Source organism: Haemaphysalis longicornis, unplaced genomic scaffold (genome assembly GCF_048455015.1).
Source record: "Haemaphysalis longicornis isolate Haplotype H1 unplaced genomic scaffold, Haemaphysalis longicornis Haplotype H1 scaffold_10, whole genome shotgun sequence".
Taxonomy (NCBI): domain Eukaryota; kingdom Metazoa; phylum Arthropoda; class Arachnida; order Ixodida; family Ixodidae; genus Haemaphysalis; species Haemaphysalis longicornis.
In genome coordinates, this window is record NW_027526204.1 from 44,135,777 (window position 1) to 44,159,247 (window position 23,471).

Genomic DNA, 23,471 nt, shown 5'->3' on the forward strand with positions numbered 1-23,471 from the left:
GAAGTACGTCCGTGCAAGCACCACTTTTCCACAAGGACTATGGGCGATATCAACCACTCGTTAAACGAAGAGAAAAAAAAAAAGTGGCTCAGGCTTAACACTTCCAAACCTAGCTACCACGAGCGAAAGCAGACTGTGCACACAGTGTTTCGTGAAAGATTGCCTTTTCATGAGGTTTCGCAGCCTGCCGTCAAGCTCTGTATCTAATGGATGGTTGGATTCAGCCTTTCGCTCATGCTGTAGGGCTTGTGCCGACAACCCAGCCACTGCGCCATCGATGGTGAGACTGAGGGACCAAGCACCAGCAAAGCAGTGCTTTTGTGTGCATGCATGTGTTTCTTTAGTCCTCGTTCAGGTAAACTCATTCAACGCAGACCTGCCGCGGGGGCTCAGTGGCTAAGGTGTGGCTGGCGCTGCTAAGCACGAGGACGCAGGTTCGATTCCTGGCCGCGGTGGCCGCTTTTCTGATGGAGGCGAAAAGCAAAAACGCCCATGTGTTTGAGATTTTGGCGCACGTTAAGGAATCCCCAGGTGGTCAAAATTAATCCGGAGCCCTACACTGTGGTGCACCTCATAACCTGTGTAGTTCCAGCGGGTTACCCCATAACCAATCAATCATTCAGCGCAGCGTTTCCATGTATCAGTCATTAAACCCTCGCCTAGCCACATGGTTTGCTTGGCTGAACCACACACACAGACTGCCCAGTCATCGCTGGGGGATAAGGCGCAGGCGAAGGAGCAGTGTCACCCTCGCCAAGTCACGTGGCACTACAGCGACGAAGCGATAAGAAAGGCGCAGCTTGTGTGCCGGCACATGAAGCACATTGCGATGCAATGAATGACCTTGAAAGATGTAGCCTAGTAGAGCTTCCGCTCTAAAAAGCATTGGTGGCTGTCACTGAACCAGTGATTCGTTTATCACAAAACATGCGGTTCTAAAGAGCTGGTTTGTGTATTAGTGCATGTTTAGTTGAATAGCTTCCTAGCTGATATAGAGAAGAAGAGGAGTAGTGCGAGAGAAAAAAAGAACGCGCAAAGAGAAAGTAACGGGGTTCGATTGGCTGCCAATATCGGAGGCTACCCTCCAAAGGGCTACAAAGGGCTGCACTACAAGTAAACAGGCGGGATACTACAGCAGTGGCTAATAATCAGAGGTGTGCGAATACCGCAAATCTCAAATACTTCGCAAATGGTGTTACCTATTTGATTTGTTTCTCAACGCAGTTTCACAGTTCGAATATTGGAAATTTACGGGGGTGAACTGCACGAAGCAATGAAGGTTGGCTCCGCTGTGCGCAGACTGCAAAGCTGCACGGCACGCCCCTTTGCGTTGGCTGTGCCACATGACGTTGAAACTCTGCAAGAAAGCCTAACACGTGCAAACCTTGCACCCTGCAAGCGTACACTCTTAAAAATCTAAGCAGGTGGGCTTCCTCACAACACTCCAGAACGACCACTCATCGTGACCAAATGTGAAAATTTGGCAAATGACGAGGCGAGGTCCACCTTACAATTAGAGGAAAATATAGTATCTGCACTGGGATAACAGCGCTGCGCTGCGGTCACAGCTCAGCTTTTTTGTTTATGGAGGGCTGGGAGTTTGTACAGGGGAATGGTCATTCGCCTCAAGAATGCCCGTCAGAGTTTAGGAGGAGCTCATCCTGCAAGTGAGTCTAATAAGAGTTTGGCTTGCCGAACTGGGATTTTGCAGTTCGGTTCGACACTCGGCAGGCAGCGGCGTCTTTTGGTCTGGAAAAGGGATTAGCAAGCAACTCTCTCCTTGTGTCAGCGCGTGCGGTGACAAAAGTGAGGACCGAGCAGGATTTCACCCGCACGAAGACGGCTCTTGACTTTACTGCTTTGTGCAGGTGTCACCCGCTGAAGGTAATGGCTTGACCGCTCAGTGCAGCCAGCGACTTAGTGAGGCAGCTATTTTTGTTTTGGCTTGTTGGTTGCAATAACTTGTGAAGGGGAAAAAGTACTATGGGTTCAAGGAGAGAGAGTGTTGGGTCACCTGACCACATGTGTGGACGTGTTCAGGATTGTTTCTTATGGCCAATCTGCGGTCAAATGTGAATCACTTTGAAAAGGGTTTTCTCTCTTTCGTGAACGCCCCCTTTGGAGGCGTGGTTTTCGGGGTCTAAACCACAGTGATGAGTTTTGTCTGGGTTAACCTCGTCTGTCAGCACCAATCAAATTAAGTGCTTATTTGGATCTGGAACACTGCCTATATAACAAGGCATGCCATTTCTGACGGGTATATGTTTTTAAGTCAGAAGGAACATGTCAGGCTGCAAGTATCCAAGTGGCCGTCTAAGAGAAGACTAAAGATAGAGTGAGAAGAGAGTACTAAAAAGCTGCCACAGTTGTCTAAATACTTGAAAAGTTTCACTGAGAACATCACCCAAGGGAGGATGAGGTAGCGCGATTGGCAGAATGTGCGAAGAGTAACTTCCAAGCGCCCTCAACTTCAAGGACTGTCGATGATGTTGGAGAGACTGTCGTGAAAGCCAGTGCCTTTGAGATGCCTTGTGCGCTTCCTCCATTGTTTGAACGTCAGCCTCAGCCGCAAGCGTTGAGCTACTATCCCAGCATCCCCTGCAGCTGAGGGGCCTTGTGCTGAAGTGTTAGACAAGCTGCATAGATGGTCTGCAAGCAACGACCCAGATGCCAGATGCTGCCCATGGAAGCCAACTTTCCCTCAAAGCATTGGTACCTCTTCAGTTACCACAGACCAGTGCCCCGGACAATCTCCACGGAGACCCAAAGTAGGATTTACCTGGTGTTGTGTGTGTGTGTGTGTGAGAGAGAGAGAGAGAGAAAGAGAGAGAGACATTTGCTTCGGCATCACCTGCCCTGGGTGGCAGGCTAGCAGACGCACTAGTGTACGGGCCTCAGCCTTTCTGTCTAGCCTTGTGTGCCACCCAGGGCCAAGTTTTCCGAAAATAAAGATTATTATTATTATTATTAGCGATCTGGCCACGTGGCCCACACATATCGCTGAGAAATTTCGCTACTGATGTGTTGAGAAGGACCCACGGTACTTTCAGAATCGTTCGGAATGTTTTCCTGCTTCAGAGAGACAATACACGGGCCAGAAACGGTACTTGCCTCCACAACTTTTTGTGAAAAAGGCCGCAAATGGGGGGTCATTTGAGCGACACTGGCTTCCGTACTCTCGGTCGAAAGGATGCGCATATTGCTTCATGTGTAAATTGGTCTCGGCATCAAGCACTCGCAGCTCTTTTGCTACCCACGGTTTTTCCGACTGGAAAAGGGCCGAAGGAAAAACAAGAGCGCGTGAAGATATCCTTGAGCACCGAAATTTCCTAGTTGCTTGGTTAGCCCAGTCTACTGCTGCGTACCCTATCGACAGAGGGCTACCGTAAAATCCCGAGAGATAGCCCACCTAACATCGAGAGCAAATCGAGGGAAAATATGACGTGGGCTAACTTTCGGTGTGCAGTAAAAAAAAGTTGAGAAATGTATCGCAGCCAAAGAACGAACAAGCGTTTATTAGCATTGTATTATTCATTCGTCGTCAAAACCGTCGAACGAACAGTCGCTCTCACTGTCAAAAAAAAAGGTTGACCACCTCCTCACGCATAGAGTTCGACGTGGTTGGCAGGGAAGCAGAAGGAGGGATCGCCGAAGCGAGCCACTCGTGAAGCTCTCCGTCTTCTGATCCATGGAGGGCTGTTGATATACCGCACCTTTTCAGGTTCCTGTGACCTGTGACCTGTTATCGCACCCTACCCACGCTAGCTAACCTTGTTTCGGCGGGCGTCATCCCCAGCTGGGATGATGCTATTGTCAGGGGTGGGTTATCTTTAGGTGCTATAGAAAAAAATGGAAAATTGTGCCAAAAACGGGTGGGTTATCTTTCGGGGGTGGGGCATCTCTCGGGATTTTACGGTAGTTGAGCGATTTGTCACTCAGAACGCTTATTGGAGAGAGGTGCTAAAGCACATCGTGGCAGTTATCAGGCTGCTTGCTCAGCAAGGGTTGGCGTTGAGAGCCAATGACGCATTATTTGGTTCCCCCAAAAACGGTAACCTCTTAGGAATCGTTGAGGTGATCGCTGAGTTTGACCCATTCCTAAGTGATCACATTGTGTGCTATGGAAACAAGGGTAAAGGTCACCCTTCCTATCGTTCGAAGTCGATCTGCAATGAGTTTGTTGACATGATACAGCAGACGGTCAGAAAACGTGTTGCGGAAGAGGCCCTTCCGGCCAAATATTAATCTTTAATTGTAGATTTGACACCCAACTTTGCCCATGTGGACCAGTTATCTCTTGTGCTTTGGTACTACTTGCAAGGAAATGTATATGAGAGATTCCTTGGATTTGTTCCGATCGAATCGCATACTGGTGAGCACCTGGCTTCGACCATGTTATCTCTTCTCGATGAAAACGGTATCTCCATTGACAACGGCAAGGGTCAGTCCTATGACAATGCAAGCAACATGTCAGGGAAATGCAATGGCTTTCAGTTCACAAAAAGGCTATAAAAGCCTGTTAACTGTTTATGTGCCATGCCCTGGTCACTCCCTAAACTTAGTTCGAGCGTGGGCTGCTGTGTTGAGGCAGTGAAGTTCTTCAGCCTAATGCAGAAGCTGTATTTTTTCTTTTCTGCATCGCCGAAGCGCTGGAGTTTCTTTCTAAATAGCGTCGACCATGGGGGACAACCGTCTGTTTTTTGAGAAGCCTGTCAAACACTGTGTGGTCACAGCATGCAGATTCTCACAAACACATTGTCGCCTATTTCCGGTGCATCAAGACTTGTCTGCATACACTGGTGTACGGGGATGCAGAGACTTGCGACACTTGCATTGAAGCCCAATCTCTTCTAAAGAAGCTTTCCACGCTGGAAATGGCATTCATGGCAACATTGTGGCTTGAGATTTTGGAGCGGTGCGACAAGCCGAATGTGCACTCCAGAAACGTGGTCTGCACCTGTCGACGGCTGTAAACTTGATGAATTCTGTAGAAGGGTTCGTGAGGTCCCTGTGATCCCAATTTCAAGTTTTTGAGGAAAGTCCAAAGGCACTGAGCAAAAATAAGAGTTATTGGTGTGAACGCACTTGATCCATTTCAACGGAAGATGGCAGGACATGTGGCAGCCAAAAGTTCGGAATAGAGATGTTCAATGTACTTGTCAACAACCTGAGCACAGCATTACAGGCTAGAAACTGTGCGCACACCATCCTCTGCAAGAGATTTCAATGCTGTACTCGACTTTTTCTGCTGAACTAGTCCAATTCTTTCACTACCTGGAGAATTGCAGCTGCTATGATAGAAGCGTGAGCAGCTTGCTGAAAATGTTAGAGGAAAAAGACATTGTATGCATTTTTCCAAATGCCTCCATTGCTCTTAGGTTATACCCTAACTCATGGTTTCTCAAAGTGGTTTCCGCAGGCCCCTCCTCAGGGTTCCGTGAGCCACTGATAAATTTTCCCTGGTTCCGCAGTCGCAAAGTCTTATATGGTGAACTTGAGGTGTGATCGATCTAAGGAACCTCCATTACTCACGCCCGAGTGTCAGTAAACACATCTCAGCGCACAACAGAAACGCGCGAGGTGGGCAATAAATCTCGCCAGCAGCCTGTAGCCAGCCAGACTCCGAAAAACGGGCCACGTGGTTAAACTATTGCACTTGAATCTCGGTCTTATATTACCCCCATGCGCATTTCTCCTGTTTGGAGATAGGTGCCGCTAGCGTACGCATTCGCGTAAAGTCGACGGGAAAAAAAACGATACCCTTGCTTGCTTTTGAATTTATTGCACGTTAATGTAGCATGAACGGAATGAAAAATGGTGGGAGGGGGGGGGGGGGGTGTTCCTTGGCACTTAACAGAACTTAGCAGGGTTCCCTGGGACCAACATGCTTGAGAACCCCTGCCCTAACTATCCCTGCAACTATAACTGTGAGACTGAGCGCTCGTTTTTAAAACTGTCTGTAATAAAAAATTGCTCGTGGTCCACCACTCTCGGGGAGAGGAAGCTGAATTCTTTAGCCATCATGTCAAAAGAAAGGGACATCCCGAGAGTTATTTCTTTCGATGAAGCCATTTATGACTTTGCGTGAGTTTGAAAAGCCGCAAGATGCCGTTTTAAATGTTACGTTTGTTCACACTTTAAATTAGCTCTAGTTTTTCTGAGTTGCTTGTTCAAGACGACGTTTCAGATATTATTTTTTTCATGGTTAAACTTTGTTCTTGTTTCTCTCGCTTGATTGTTTTTGATCAATGCACAGTGGGAGGGATGTCGTGACGAAGTGAAGAAAAAGAAAGTAACTTTCTTTCCGCAAGTAAAAGGAACCCCTAGTCCGGAGCTCACAGGATAGCCGACAGGGCCATCACTGCGCATTCAATCAGTGCCCCTTGCGCTTCCGCACTGGAGTCTGCCAGTCTGAAGGGGGTGTTGAAACTTTCATGGAAGACAAAGATGAAGGAGGCACATAGACAAAGAAGACAAAAACGACTAAGCGAGGTATCTTCCTTAAGCGTCTCGTGATTAGACGAGAATTCCATTCATTTTAACCATCCTCTGTTGATTGGCCGATCCCCTACGCCTTTAGGTATGTGCCATACCTAAAGGCGCAACAACAACAACAACAACATGACTGTCCCCTGAAGAGGTTCCCTTTACATAGTGTGAATATATTGGCTTTTCTTTTACGACGGTCTCCTCCCTCCTTGCCTCCCAGGACGTTTTCTACAGAGGGGTATACCATAGGGTATGGATGAAGTTTGGGGTTCTGCATGCACATACAGCTAGAAAGTATGAATGCTGGGGTCGTCCCCACACATCACACATTTGGGGGCCCCCGGTATTGCTGGAACTGGTGCACGAGTTGTACGGTGGCTATAGTGTGTTTGTCTGCTGTATCTGCCTTAGCACGTGCAGTGGATTCTCGGCGCGCGAGTGTTTGGCATAGTGTTGTGTGCTTCTATCTGTTCTGAAGGGTTGTCCATAGCAGGGCCTGTTTGCCTCAACGCGATAAGTGTGGGAATAAGTTCTCAACTACTACTTTAGCGCTGTCTCGGTAATAAGTCGTTGGCCCGAAACTGGTACAAACGCTGGGTTAAGATAGCGTTTCCGTCGGGTTTTCTGGCAACCGACTTATTTGCCATGGCCGACTACGACTTAGTGGCGTCTTATTCCTCAGCGGGAACTTAATCGGGAACTTATGCGTACGGGCAAACGGGCCCAGGTGTCTGGTGACAACTGCTTCTTGATTATCTGGTTGTTACTGTGTGTGCTCAGGCGCCCGGTGATCTAACGCTCGAGAGAGTGCGCGTGTGCCTTAATTTCCTGGCATGCCTTCATGCCCAGGTATACTTAGGTACCCAACCCAGGTCACCCTGTAGCATGTTTGGCATGAGGACCCTGTTGGGTATTTGAGCTGTATTTCTGTGTGTTTGATAGCAAAGAAGTTGTCGCCGTGAGGTCTGTGAGCCTGTGTAAATGTAGACTGCAACTGTGCCTGTTGCATTATTGTGGGAGTGCTCTATAGCATGCTTGATTACCCTTATTACGCTTGTCTGTATATCATCAGAGTTCGGCATGATTTATTTTCAGTTGTAATGAATGTAAACATTGGCTTAAAAGTGAAATCATTGTATTTGACTCGTATGGTTATTTCTGTGTACCCGCCGCGGTGGCTCAGTGGCTAAGGCGTTGCACTGCTGAGCACGAGGTCGCGGGTTCGATTCCCAGCCGCCGCGGCCGCTTTTCTGATGGAGGTGGAAAACAAAAACGCCCGTGTGTATGAGATTTCGGCGCACGTTAAAGATCCCCATCCCCAGGTGGTCAAAATTAATCCGGAGCCCTCCACTATGGCGTGCCTCATCTCCTGCGTTGTGTCGGCGCGTTAAACCCTACAATCAATCAATCAATCAATCAATTATTTCTGTGTGCAAAGGTTGAGGCTGTACACACGTTTTGCTAATTTCTTTGCGTTTATAACTTGAAGCTTGACTGCTTAATAAAATGTTTCTTGTTTTGAAGAAAATTCTCTTCTGTGTTTTGGCCTTCTGCATGCCGAGGCAGCAATTCAATTAATGAGGAATTTGTGATGAACTGACTATTGAAACAAACCAGCGTGTACGTCGGACAATTACCATCAAATAACAGTAGAAATCATGGGCAGGAATTAGTCTCCCGAAGCACCCGAACCAATAAAAATTATGCCCATTTTATATCGCTTACCAGCAAACGTAACATGTGGGCTTCAGAAAAAAACAGTGCAAGGACTCGGTCAGCCCCGGGCCCCGAAATTTTTTAATATGGCACTAAATACACTGTGGCATGGGTGAGGGATACAGTCACGACTTTGTGGTGTGCAGTACGGTCATACCAGCCAGAAGCATTACTAGTACCTCTTCAATGACTGGAGGAGACCAGTTGAAAATATACTGTGGTATCCACAGCATTGTAGTGTACCTACATTCATTCATTCCAGTGTAGGCCGAATTTTCATTCCACTCTGTTGCAACCTTGTTATAATCTTTCATTGATTTTTTATACAATTTATAAGCTCATACGCTAGGTCCCCACAGCCTATGTTTTCTTTTATTTTTTGCTGCTGTCTTAGAAGCGAAAGCAAAAATATTCGCATTCAAAAATATTTTGCGCAGTCAGTTCGTGCTGTTTGTATTTAAAAATGTTAAACTCAATTCATAGACAGTTATTGCTATTCATATGTGATTTGCAATTAGTCTCAAATTGGATATTTCCACTTCTCTGCTGATAATTATAATGACAGTTAATGGTATAGTAGTAACTTACCATTCATGCTGGAAGGGCCAAAGGGGGCAAAGCAAGCCAGTGCTGAATAACTGCCTGCCTTCTTATTTTTTTGCAACAGCACGTAGAATTTGGCGAGAAGGACCTGTTCAGTTCCCGTAGAGCGACATGGGAGTCAGTGATGACACGGAACTTGTTGGTGGTGATAAATGAGGTCGTACTTTGTATGGTCTGAATGGCACCGAGGATTCCAAAAAGTTCGGCTTCATCAGTGAGACCGTATGTGTTTGTTATATTGCGAGAGCCATTAAGCTGGGGGATGTCGGGGCAGGTCCAGGCCACCGCTGCTGTTGTTCTGTTCATGGATGAGTCGGTAAAAATGTCTGTTTCATCGGGAACGCAAGTACGCCCGACGACTTCTGAAGAACATGTCCAACACGTCAGAAACAACCCCCAAATTTTACAGAAAATTACGGAATTCGGTCTCAAAACAGGTCTCTATGAAGTAGTATGATGGCGGTTCGTTCACCCACTCTGTAGATGTACCCCCAAACACACCCCTTGTGGCTCCTGAACGGCTCCTTTTGGATACCCCAATCATGGTCGTAGTAGAGTGCCCTCGTCACAACTTCACCTGTGCATATCGTGCTAAGTGAACGCTCACAGTGCAGTGCAGACTTTATATGAACAATCTTCCCCTCCCCTTTTCCCCGTGCCCCACACCAGGGCCTATTGGCCTCCTCCTGTAATTAAAGTCATCCATTTCATTCCATTGCAACAGCACAACTCATATTCAGTATAAATAACTTTTCTCCACTGGGAAGCAGTGTTGCTAAGTATGTGGCATACCCGAAGCATGAAATGCTGCATTACGTTAGTCTAGGAAGGCTTTTGAGGCCAGGTGGGCATGTGTATGGCAAGCTTTGAAGTTCCAATGCTTCCGATATGTAGGACAACTGTTATCCATTCAACAAGTGCTTTTTATCTTTTAGTTTCACAAACGCTTCATGCAGCTTAATTCTTCCCATCAGGGCATGCATACAAGCCCGCGTTATAACAAAGTTGAGACGTCGAAACATTTGTGACGAGTGGCATCTCCGTATAGCGGCTAAACACTTTGTAAGAGTGCTCTCGAATGTGTTTTAAAAAGGGGGGATTATGGTTCTTAAAACAACTTCTTTAAATTTTGATGTAAACTCTGTGAAACTTGTCAGTCTTGCTGCTTTTTCCCCACTGATTTCAAATATAGCATTATTTTTTGGGCCAGTCAATTAGTTACCAAGATAATTAGAGATAATTAGCCATTTTTGGAGGAACAATAGACAAAAAAGTGTTGGTGACAAAACTGTAACCTTTATACTTTCCGATGCTATGAACCCTGGCGAGTGCAATAAGAGAATCGGTTTTTTGATGCACTCCTTGGAACTAATCTTAGGGCTCATTAAACTTTGGCGTTCGAAACGGACATGCGAAATGGTTCCTTGCCACTGGTGCCACCAAGGTTTAATGAGCTGTAAATTTAGTTCCAAGCAGTGCATCGAAAAACCAATACTCTTATTGCACTGACCAGGGTTCATAGTATTGAAAAATATAAAGGTATATATATTTGAGAGAACCAACATTCTCGACTAACGCACAAATGTGGCAACATTTGTGTCTTGATGTAAAAAAAAAAGAACGGAGGCACCCTGACAAGACCCAAGCTGCCATGCTATATCCCAATTTTTTTCTGTCAGCAGCACGTGTCCACCTTGCAATAGTCTTTTCTTAAAAGTTAAAAATACCCTTGTGATGTCACGCTTTTTGTAAAACAGCTGCCTACGCCCTCAACGACTTCTCTCTCCACATTCCAGAAGAGTCTGGTGTTTAAATCATGCGCTTCGGTTCAAACTGCATAAAATTTTGAACAGAACGACGATTTGAAGAGACCCGATTTCACTGTAACCAAGGTTCACTGAACACCATGGCTAGATTAATATAATAGGGGTACGTGCTCGCTAATAAGGGCAGTGGCTGCTTAAGCACTCATCATTTATTTTGTCAGAGTGCCCAAGCAAAGTCGCATCTTGTCTGCATTTAACCTTTCCTCCAAGGCAGAGAACATCTTCCCAGTTGAAGGATGTTACCAGTCAAGGACAGATAAAGCATGAACAAGAAAGAATACAAACCAGAAGAGGAAAAATGCAGGCCGGGTTGCACTGTCCTTGTTTTGCTTATGACTGGCACCACACAGTCATAACTAAAATCGACTACTTGCTCTGCCCATACCAATTCTTCCGATTTCTTGCTTCTGGTTTTTGGATCAGCATTGACAACGTGACACTGTTTCACCACTATTTTGGTAATGGTAGTATCCCCAAAGAGCAATCTTAACTAAATATTCCAGTTCGAAACAATGCTTGCTAGAAGTCTGGCACTCCTGTATTTGGGTCACAAACAGTGCCCTGAATGTTGCAGCCATACTATGACTACGAATAAGGCCCAGTGTGTTGTCAAGTAGTTCGGCTATTGGCAACTGTAACTGAACAGCTAATAAATGACGTTTGTCCATTGTACTTGTAACATTACCAGGGGTGATCCAGCCATTCGAACTATTGGAGCAATTTTTGGAGCTGAAAAAATGTTATTTTGGAGCACTATTGTATCAGAGCTTGATTTTGGAGCAGCTTGGGAGCAGCACAAAACTGATGTTGCAGCTTCATTTATCTGGAGATAAAGAAGGCTGGCAACCATTCAGGCAACGCTAATTACTTCCCCACAGTTGTACTCTGAAGCTGGTAACTAAAGCACCAAAATTGTGTGCCCCCACAGCCTTTAGACACTGCTGCAAGTGAAGCAGATGACAAGCGTTTCTTTAACTTAAAAAACAAACACCAAGTAATCATTACAAAAACTTACTGATACCAAAAGGGGTCCCATTTTATTTACAATAAAATTATTTCACTATCTCAAACATATTGCACTGATTTGTTGCTTCTTGCCGTTTCGTTCAGTTCATCCAGCTCTGAGGGTCCGGCTCGACAATATTTAGACAGAAAATATTGCACTTCACACACATCACACCAAACTATTGCTTCTTGCTTGCCTTCTTATTAAGTTCATTCAGCTCGGAGAGGGTGTGGCTAAAGGCAGAGTTGCGTTCTGGTAATAAAGCCTGCCCTGATGAAGTAATGTTTTCAGCCCTTTTCAGCAACACACGGCATGAGATCCCCTTTTCTTCAAAATTCCACCTGAGCCGCTTTTCATTGCCGACATCAGCACCACATTACCGGCCACTCAGGCGGTGGATAAGAGCAATATGAAAGGGCTTTATTTTCAATACCGTCACGCGGAACTAAAAAAAAGAACAAAAACAAAGAGAAAACCGCTGCGAAAATCCCAAACGGCAAGTTGTTTAAACTTACGCTGATGCAGTTTTGGCTAGCGCTACTCCACTGCAGTAGCCCTAAATATAAGGCCGCACAGTAATAAAACGATTCGCCGTGAGAAGAATAGACCGCGCAGAAAAGAATAGACTCTCGTTTGTGCATCTTGTCACGAGTGGCCGAACGTCAATCGCTAGTTTTCTACAATCGATACACATGAAGTAATGCCATTATGCTTGTTTGCAGCAGTGCGGGAAACCACTCCGTTGCGGTCCACGCCACCGGAGTGTATACATGCTGACTTGCCGAATTACCATCTCTGCTTCAAAGCGGCACTGTGGCTGCACCATGAGCAGAGCTCGGCTGGGGCAACCGAATAATCGAGTGCACCGCTTCCTCCAAGTTGCCAACCTAGGAACCATCGTGCTGGTTAGCGGTAGAATGATCGTCTCTCGCTTCAGCTGGTTTGAGGGGACAACTCTCGGCCGAAAGACCGGGTTCAAGCGGTTCGGAGCATTTGGCGCAAGTAAAACACCACTGGGCACAGCAGGGCGCAGGAGAGTACAATTGTAGCAAAATGGCGCAAATGGCGCAGCTGGATCACCCCTGCATTACTCTTCCATTACTAAAAAAATGAATGCATTAATGTCTATAAAAATGACACGCTCTTTCTCAGCTCATCAAGTCTTCTTCTAAACGCACTGCCTAAACAAAACGAACTATCTGAGTGGTTCTACATAATATCAATGGCATCGACAGGGACCCCAAGTGGTTCAGTCAGCTAGAATTCTATCGCAACATCTGGAGTGCTAAACTTAAAGGTGCAAGTTTTCGCAAGAAATTACACACACTACATGGGCCTTTTATGTTCTCCCAACCACCTGCCGAAGCAAGGTTGGAAGATGCAGGCCAGCCAAATCAAAACGCAGGCTACGTCTCGTGAAAAAAGTTTATTTACAAAGGCAGTGTCAACGTGAGATTTGTACACGACACAAACGATTTACAGAAAGGCAGCATGCAACATGAGGTGGCACTAATACTCCGATTTAAATAAAAACTACAAAAACACAGAAATTCGTGCCCCTCAAAAAAGAAATAAAAGGCAATTCCCTGTATGGCCACTTCCCCTTGAAAAGGAAAAGGAACGTTACGCATTTTACACTTCTGCACATGAACAGACCACAAGCGCAATGAATGCACTGCATGACTTTCATTTGGAAGGGTTATTTGTCCTAGCCCAACCGGTCCCTTACCCTGTACAACATCATACAAATTTTACACGAAAAAAAAAAAAAAAAAAACTTGCGCCGTGAATGTCCCTGAAAGCACACACAAGAAGCTTAAATATGGGTACTGCGAAGGACTTTTTGTGCTTCGTATAAACGTATAGAAGGAGTTGAAGACCAAACTTGCTGCAGGCATGTGATAACAAACAAGCAGCAGTGAGGAAAGGCTTTGTCGTGGTTTCCAAGAGCGTGGAGCTAGACAAAATTACTGGCTTTCCAATGTCCCCAATAGAAAAAACAAAACAATACAATACAGGCAGAAAAAAAAAACTTCAGCCACCTTTGCAACTGGCATATGAAGACTAAGGAAACGGTGAAGGTGGTGGTCTTCACCAGCTCTAACTTGGCTTTTCTTAGGTCTGCCTATTTCTTAAATTAACAGAAAGATGGTTAAAAAGCGAAGCTTTCCTCATTCGAAATGCGTTAAATCAGAGTCCACAATCCACCCTCCTAAAGTCCAAAATTCAATCTGCCAAGGTCCAAAGCCAAGGCCCGCACTAATAATCGAAAAGAAATGCTGAGCACCCCAAATGTGATGACAGTGCAAGCGGATAGACGCCGGTTTCAGAAGGCAAGGGACCTAGATTCGATTCTAACCACGGGAAGTGTTTTTTTATTGAAGTGCACACTTCCAACACCGCTCGTGGGCTCCTTGCCTCCTTGCCACTTCCCCTCACACTTCTTGGTTTAGCATTTTTCCTCCTCTCCACTTTTCTGTGCCGAGTATTGAGCAACGTCAGGCACGGATGGACCTCAAGCTTAAACAGCTCCGCCGTTAAAAGCCCCTTCCTAGCTATTGCCGTTTCGCCGCACGTCACCGCTGCATTGCAGGAAAGCCAGCGTCACCGGCAGAGGAAGCTGGTGCATGTTTGTGGCGGTCGATCGTGGCCGCCCAAAGTGCCAGCTAGATTGAAATCTTACAGGATACGTTTTTCACGTGTTTTTAGCGAGGCATTTCTCGTTTTTAGCATCTAAGTTCATCGAAACAACAGGCCCTTTTCGCTTCCAAACTTCGATAGGTAATTCGAAAATGTTAGTTTTCCAATAGTATTATCGGGTCCGCAATTCAGTTCACTATATCCGATATTTGTTATAACAGGAGCTAAAAAAATTGGTCCAAACCAATTGGTAATCTGGCTTCCGCAAAAATCCTTGATACAAAAACGCATTATTTTCACCTTTGAACCAACTATAAACAAGACAACCCTTATCTTTCTCTTTGTGGCATTTCAAGCTCAATTAAAGGGACACTGAAGTGATATGTAAACATTGCGGGATTACTAGCGCAAATTGTAGTCCGGAGTCCCCAGGCCATGTTTCGACCACTCTAGGCGCGTTTACGCGATTTTATTTAGTAGAAAAACTAATTCGAAAATGCTGTCCTCCTCTCTTTACGCTCGCCCATTTTCTGTGGCGTTTTCGTGTGACGTCAGGAGGGGATGAGCTGGCAATTGGCTGCGCCACGGCTGCGCTACTGCACGGCTCCCCGGCCGACAGAGTCAGTCGGTCCAGCGTTTCGTCCGCCGGCCGCCGGCGGGTCGTCGCAATCAAGGAGGTTAAAAAAAATTGCTTGGTCGCAATTCGTTCGCTTAGTTGAAACGAAGCCAAGACACGTTTGTGAATGGAAGAATGTGCCTTTCTTTACTTGGTTTGTTTGTACACTGTATCTAGCTCCAAGTCAAGGTCGCTTCACACAAGCGCTGCTCAAGCGCACATGCGACGCTTCGCTGACTGGTACGCCAGTAGGAAAATATAAGGCCTCTTGAAGGCGGGAGAAGAGTCAGCGAAGTCAATATAGGTACTAAGGAAATAAAGTCAACTGATATTTTTACCGTACAGCGTAAAACTAGGGCGCGGGAAGCACTTTTTTGCGCTGGGCGAACAAGCACAGCGGTCAGCAGCACGACTACGCATCTGCGAACGCTTTTCCGTCTACGAAATGCAATTGCTAGACGTGAGCTACTGTGGAAACTCGGGCGACGCTTACTGCACGATCGCAGTACAACAAATAGTCACCTAAGCTGCTTGAAATGCCAAAACTAAATAAAAATGTAAACCGGTTGTACAATATATACCCTATATTAGCAAGGCTTCCGTGTCCCGCTCCGTGGCTCAGTGGTCTGAGGCGTAGGTATGTCGCCGCGAATTTTTTGCAAGTTACGAGGTCGAATCCCCGCAGGTACGTGCTTTTTTTTTTTTGTAAGTTAACTTTTTTGTTTTCCGCCGATGTTTTCTATATTGAGTTCACCTTTTTTTGGGCCGCAACGTGCATGGCTACACGAACTAGTTCACAAAACGCGCGCAGGCTGGCACTGGCGCGCTAGCGAGTTCTCGTTGGCGTGCTGTTGCCATAAGCACCGACTGCTTGCAGGCAGTGGGCACAGGCCAGAATGAACAGACCCTTGGCCTGGTGCGAACACGCTTTTTACGATACATGCATGAGGGAGGCAAGCTCCAAATATGGGGGAAAAGCGCATGACATTTGGGCGTCTGCGGGTACGCGGAGGGCGTTCATGCACTGCGTAGGTCTCGGCTAGTGAATGCTACGACTACAAGCCGTCCTGGGAGGCTTATCTTGTGCATTTTACAGCCGACAACATGGCAGAAGCGCGGTACGATGATTACTGAGATATTGAGAATGCCCATCCAACAACGCCATTGGTTATGTTTTACAGAACCGAAACCGAAACTTGTTTGATTGCTAACCTTGGGCATCGTCCAATCACGGCGCCCCTCCTCTCAACGTCACAGCCTTAGTTGGTGCGGCCGCCGCAAACCGCGCATGGTAGTTTTTCTTCTTTCGCGCTTTGTAAAATAATTACCGATTTGTCAACCGGATAAACGATGAAAAGTGTGCTAATTTGAGCCAGTCTACGCAGTGCAAGCAAAAACGGGAGCTTGACAAATTCACTTCAGTGTCCCTTTAACTGGAACACGAAACCTGGAATTACAACAGAACAAAGTTCATTTGACAAAACAGGCCCGCGTTACTATTTTTTCGAGAAAAGACTCAATCTTTGTCTGGTGGCTATCCACAGCACTGAGCACTTTTCCGCAGTGTCCACGAACAAAGGGGCCTTCTCTACTTCCGCAGTTTCGGACGCCGGGAGTTTTTCCAAGCAGCTTCTCAGCCAAATATTTCTTCGTTATATCAAATATTTGGTCAAATATTTTTTCATTATATATCAAATATTGGTCAAACATTTCTTCGATACATCCGATAGTGCGCGTGGCTTTCACAGTTTCACTTTTGTTGTAAAAACATGACTGTCATTGAAATGAAGCGCAACCAACCAAAGTTTGTATTTAGCTTGCTCTAGCCGATGACTCGCTATATCAGTGTTTGTTATAATGAGGTTCAACTGCGGTAAAAACTGATACACCACCCATCCTAGGATTTGGAAACAAGCAGAATGCATGTAAAATGAATGCACGACATTTTGTTGCATTTTATGCGAACGACAGAACAAGAGCGCATTCAGTCATAGTCCACGGTTACAACAGAAACAAAACAAGTTCCAAACTTGCAAACAAAAATCAGTCCATGAGCGTAAAAAATGAAAATGCAAAGCTATCCAGATGTGCTTTTGAAAACGATTTGCACGCGGTGAGAGAGAGAAAAAAAGGAGTTGCTTGTGCAATGACTGGTGCTGAAATACAAGAAGATGAACTGTTGCAGTGCAAAAAAGTGAAGAAAAAAAACAAAAAACAAAGGAGCTCAGTTTTCAAAGGAGCTCAGCAACAAAATTCATCCTAACAAGCTAAGGCCACTGTGTCCTTTACTGAACCAAGGGCCAAGTGTCGGCGCTATGCGCCAAAAGAAGCTTGCTAGGCAGATTGCCGAGTGTGTGACAAATGTGGTGTATGAAATTAAGTTATCACACGAGAAATCGAACATAGGGAAAACAGGGCGCTGTATGAATGACCGTCTGAGACAGCACGCCCACAAATGGATGATGCTCTCTCCTCTGCTAGAGGACACGAACATATTGAAAAGATAATGAGAACAATGCACGCATGGAATTCATGAGGCATTTATGATCAGCAAAAAAGCCGCACCATGTGCAAGGGCCCCATCAATAGAGCTACATCAAAAAAAAAAAGGTACAATACGTCGAGTCATGATAACCACCATATCACAAGTCGTGGTCTCTCACCAACTTTTTTTGTTGAGCTAACAAGTTCTTCTTATCCATTTCTTTGGTTTCCTAATCAATTCTTCAGTTGGTACTCAATGTACCATGTCCTGTCTTTTACTTTGCACACTCAAAATAGGTGTGTTCAGCTTCAAGAGTAACCTCCAACGCAGTGTGCCTTCATCGCTTGGTTCAGCGCAAGAGAACAAGACCAGCCAAAAAACAGTTACGACGTAAACAGTGTCTTCAATAGGGCTGGTTGGTGCAACATAGAGAAACAAAACAGCACTGCAGTGCCACAGCCTTTCATAACAGCTGTCCATCCCAACTCTAGCACATTTTTTCACTTGAGAACACGTTTGAGATGGCTAAGGGAGTGAGTTCAGCACGTAGACGCAAGCAAGCCATCAACTCAAAGGACCGGCTGACTCACCGCACCTCTTGCATACCCTGCATGACTCGGTGAAAGTGGTGAACCAGGGAAACAAAGCCCCACACTTCAAACAGGTCTCGAGACACCTCTAGATGAACGACCTAGGTCACAGGCAGTCGAACGGTGGGGCCAGGATGCGTTCAAGGAACCACCAAGGCACGTCTGTGCAGCGCACCTGATACACAGTGCACACCTGCCCAGAGCAGGTGAAAAATGCACTTACTCTGTGCAGCGCACCCACTCTAAGTAGTGCACTTACTCTGAGCAGTGCAACTGCTATGAGCAATGCACCTGCTTGGTGGAGCGTGCACCTACTCTGACCAGAACACCCGCTCGGTGCAGCGTGCTGCACCTGCTCTGAGCAGTGCACCTGCACGGTGCAGTTCCCCCCCCACTAACCGCCGTGCAGTGTTCAGGCGCGGTACTTGCGGGTGTGGATGAGCATGTGCTTGCGCATGTTGGAGCGGTCGGCGAAGGCGCGCGAGCAGTGGGAGCAGCGGAAGGGCCGCTCGCCCGTGTGGGTGTGCAGGTGCATGTTGAGGTTCCAGCGGCGCTTGAAGCGCATCGGGCACAGCGGGCACGGCAGCCGGTGCAGGGGCCGCACCACCAGGGGGTCGCCGCACTCGTAGCCCTCCGTGCCGGTCACGGGCAGCCACGCCTCCATCACTGCACAACAGCGGGGCCCGCCAATCGACCAGTCAATCAGTCAATCAATGAGCTCGTCAATCCGTCGGTGCTCTTTACCCCAAACAAGTTGGGGAAAGGGAAAGTGGGGAGCCTAAGCCATGGCAGCAAACATGCCATGTACGCGCCTTGTGGGAGGGTCATGCAACCTGGCCATGTGGCACTGTTAATCCACTTCCCGACACTGAAACAGCAATTCATCTCGAGAAGTGGGACTGCTTGACACTAACGTGCCAGACGAGATGCATGCAGTCATCTGGCGCCTCTGTTATAGTTCACACTGTCGTATGCGTACATCTCGCATCTCACTTGTGGGTAAGGAAGCGTGGTTTCTCAGGTTTTGGAGCCAAATTCGGCTTTCCAGGCAGATGTCTGGGGATGCAGTCAATGCAGTACAAAAAGGTAAGCGAGCTTAAAATGTGCATTTGTGCAGGGAAAAGTGAACAGGAGCAGAAAACTAGGTAAGAGGCAGGCTGCTTTTGTTGTGCACTCTTTACAGTGACTCACTACAACCTCAAAAATGTAAACAGCAAGCACAAGAAATCAGACCGAGGTAGGAAGAACAACACAAGCACTTGTGGTCTCATGAAAATGGTTTCAAATGTTTGTACGGGCTGAAAAAAAAAAAGAAAAGATGACGAAGCAACCAGTTACCGATTGATCATAAGCTATGAGTGCTTGTCCAGCCTTGTCTCTAGCCTTCATCTGAATTTCATGCTGGTTAAGCTATCGAAACTCAAACCTAACAGCCAAACAAGCTATTTTGCAGATGCCAAAGCATATTCAGCCTACTTTGAAAGTCCGTTAATAAAATCCATTCCCAGCCAATTGTGTTCAACCTCAACAGAATCAATTGAACATCTAAAGAACCACTGAAACCACAATTCCGGCCGCAATTTTTTTCGTTAGCTCGGAAACAGTTCAGCTTCGGGTATACTAATGCAGCCAATCATGAAAATATTGTTGCCTTTATATCTCAATTGATTAGCAATCTATTGTAGTTACACAAGACCCTCAGTGCTTCTCTTTCAGGATGAGCAGCAATACAAACACTGCAGCCATTAGTTTCTCAAGTTAACACATTTAGCATTATACTTAAGAAGGTGGGTTCAGGAAAGTGACAACCTAAGCTAAAAAATTTTTGTTTATTTCAAACATGCAGCAATGTCTATGCTCTTCATTACTTTTTTTTTTTTCATTTTGGTTGTTAAGCACAGTTACAAAGTCAGACAAGTTGAGTTAGTCATAAAGGCCCAACTGTCACGCAGGCAGACCTAATTTCTGCACTGTGCTTAATAATCTACAGTGAAACTCGGCAGTTTGAAATCACTTCCTTTCAGGTCAAAAGCCAATGGCTCTACCAGCAAATGGCTCATGTCTTAACTAGCTTTTATCTTCAGGGGCTCCCAGGAATGGTTTGAGGATGCTACACTGAATTTTTTATTCCTTGCCAAACCATTTAAGCTAACAATGTCAAGTTCTTGCACAGCAAGTTTTTTTTATTAAAACACAAGAGCAGCTTAGAATTTCAAAGCTCTGAAAACAAACACAGATACACTTGGTGGCTTGACTGCCCTAAATGACTAACCTCCTCATTCAGTTTATCGCCTTCACTACACAGGGTGCTGCAATGCTATTATGAACGCTTTGGAAGTTTATCGTGTTTAAACCACCAGCTCGTTCTGCTTCAAATTTTACTTAAGGGTAGACTTTGTTTGACACTGGGACTGGCCACCTCATTAACCTGAGTATTTAAAGGTACAACAAAAATATTTTTATCTTGCATTACACGTCCAAAAATACCCCTTTTATCTCTTACAGCAGCAGTGCCGGCTGTCACACTAAGGCCCCCACTCGCTCTTGTGAAATAGAGTCAAGCAGACTGCCCCTAGAAGTTATAAAAACAACTGCTTTGGAAGTCCCCCACCATGGGCAAAAGCTGCTTTATTCTATTTCCGAGTACCTAGGTAATAAGTGCAATCGCTCGCCAAACGAGGCGTTGAAACTATTATACGTGAGCTACACGTAGGTGGAAACTAGCAAGTGGTTTGAACACAATTTTTTTTATGTCCAATTTTTTTATGTTGCAAAGTCCTACATATTCGCAGTGTAGTTACGATGAAAACGACTTTAAACACTTGTCGCATTTCAACTCCCCACCCCACAACATCCCTTTTCTCACTGACACCCTCTCTTTGGTTGGAATCCTAACCATGGCTGCAATCTTGCAGCCCACAGGGCACCGAGCTTCAAAATATGCCACAAACACAAAGAACACGGCAAACAGAACTGAACATAGCAACGCATTACAGTGTGATGTAGCCAGAAATATATTTTGGGGGGTGCTATACACCGCTGACAAAAAAAAAAAAGAGAAAGATAGCTTGTGGACAAACATCATTTCATTTTATCTAATTTTCTTATTTTTGTTTTTGCATTTTAATACATCGATGCAGTGTGTGAACCGTGTGGATGAAAAAAAAAAAAAAAGAGGCCGAAATGAGGAGGGGAGAGAGGGGGGGGAAGGCACCACTCAGAAAATTTCTGGGGGTGTCTGACAAAGAACACCCCCCCCCCTCCCCGGCTACACCTCTGACATGACCCCTTGAGTGTCCAACACCACACACACACATACCTAAGTTGCACAATTCAACACCGAATTGCCCAGCAGTTACTCAATGCACTCATCAACGACTACTAAACACATCAACCTATGCTGTAGCAACCATTTATTCTGTGACTTCAGGCATTTGAACTCCCAGTTACAATTCACCCAGTGCATCAATTCGCCCCACATTAAACTGCCACTGCTTGACTGCCCACAGGAAAAGATCATGTACAGGACAATGCATGCGACGACAGACTGTATGAGTACAACCAGCAACAATCAACATGTTCACCGAGAACCTCACAGAGCCCATGCTGTGCTTGACAATTTTACCAAACATCTTTGAACACACATTAATACCGCGCTGAATAGAGACGTGGCAAAACGTACCCCAGTGAAATGTCAAACACGCGAATGCAATACCATGGCCTCGTAAAACTTCCTTTTCACTGGATGCCGACACAGCACTGTTAAAAGCAATGTAATTAATGGCTGTATTCCTTCTGCTGGTGGATACATTTGCATTTGAGATGCCTTCTACCACAGCCTAGTGACCTAGGTCACTCAGAAAAAATGCCAATCTTGCTTTGCTTGTTAATTTTCCAAACAATTAGGAAACATAATTTTACTTAACGAGTGAACCGCAAGTTAATTTCAAAAGAAGAAGACAACTAATTTTCTTCACAAAAGTAAGCAAGTCATTTCATTTTGTTACAGTTAAATGCATCAAGTGACAGCGTGACTGGCTGCAGTGTTTTTTGGAATACAAATTAACGCACAAGCTATGACATTTGACAGCAGTGCACATACATGACACGCTGAAAAACAAGAAAGCAATTTTCAACTTTTCAATTTTTATCTGCTGCCCCTGGCACCAGACTGTACAAAAACTTTTCAGGATTTTACTTTTTGATTGCAACCAAAACTTAAAAAGTAAGCCCCAGCCCAAAACTAAGGAAAAGTAAAAAATAAATAGATAAATAAAAGAAAAGCAGTAATTGTACAAGTATACCTATTCTGACATACATAACTATTACGTGAGTTTGTGGGTTGTCGTGCACTTTTATACCAAGGTAAGCAAACTTCATAGTAGGCTTTGTGTGCCATTAACAAGGAAAAGGCTGCACGAAGCTTGGAACACAGCCGTACCAGCCAAGCAGGTTGAATTCGGCAGTGCGAATGATTCAACCACACTTTAACCACACTGACTAAAAACATGTCCTTGCAAACAAGCAAAGAAAATAAATAAAACATCTGAGATAATAACAATAAACACTCTTGCAGTATGAAGGAGGTGAGTTTGTAAAGATGCTACAAACAGTTTAAACTTTTAAACTTTTTTTTTGTAACACCAAACCTAGAGCTTAACTAGAACAAAATCACGAGTGGGCAAACCCGAAGCGAAGGTTACACTTTAGTTCGCTTTGACGTCCCGGTTAGAGCCACGTGAAAGAAGACATACGACATCCGCACGTTACTTTAACACATTACGCACATCAGGTGACGACCCCATTTAGTGTTTTACTGGCCCCAGCCAGCTTTCATAAATAACAACATTTGGAACACAAACAACAACAAAAAAAGAAAAACTTTGACGTCAGTTTGTAATGACAAAGAATTTCTTTGAGGGTGAAGTCGCATGCCGACGAAAGCTACAGCAACAAAGTTTCGTGCGATCAGTGCCGTGCACAAAGCATTTCAACAAACCGAAACATTGCCGGACATCAACCAAGTGCAAGACCCGTCAACACTTGTGCGTACTAACACGGCGGCAACAGGTGATGTAAGAAGAAAGAAGTGTCACCCCAATCAGTATTTCAAAACTACAACAATTAGAAGAATGTGACAGAAAAAGGTCAGCAAATAGCCTCCACACAGCACAAAAAGGCTTAAAAGCCGAGTGATGCCAAGTGATGGCTGCTTGCTCCTTTCGCAATTTTCATGTAAGCCCCCTTACTCAATGCCCCTGGGCCTGTAAGGTATTTTAAATAAATAAATAAAAAAAAGCTGCCTCCATTGATGCTTTTCTGCAACACAACACCAGCAAGCTGAAAAAAAAAAACAATGAGTGCAAACAAATCAGGGTGGGATGTCCACTCTACATTGTGCTGCTAAGCACGAGGGCGCGGGTTCGATTTCCAGTTGCGGCTGCCGGGAGGCAAAAAGCAAAAACGCCTGTGTGCACGAGATTTTGGTGAACGTTAAAGA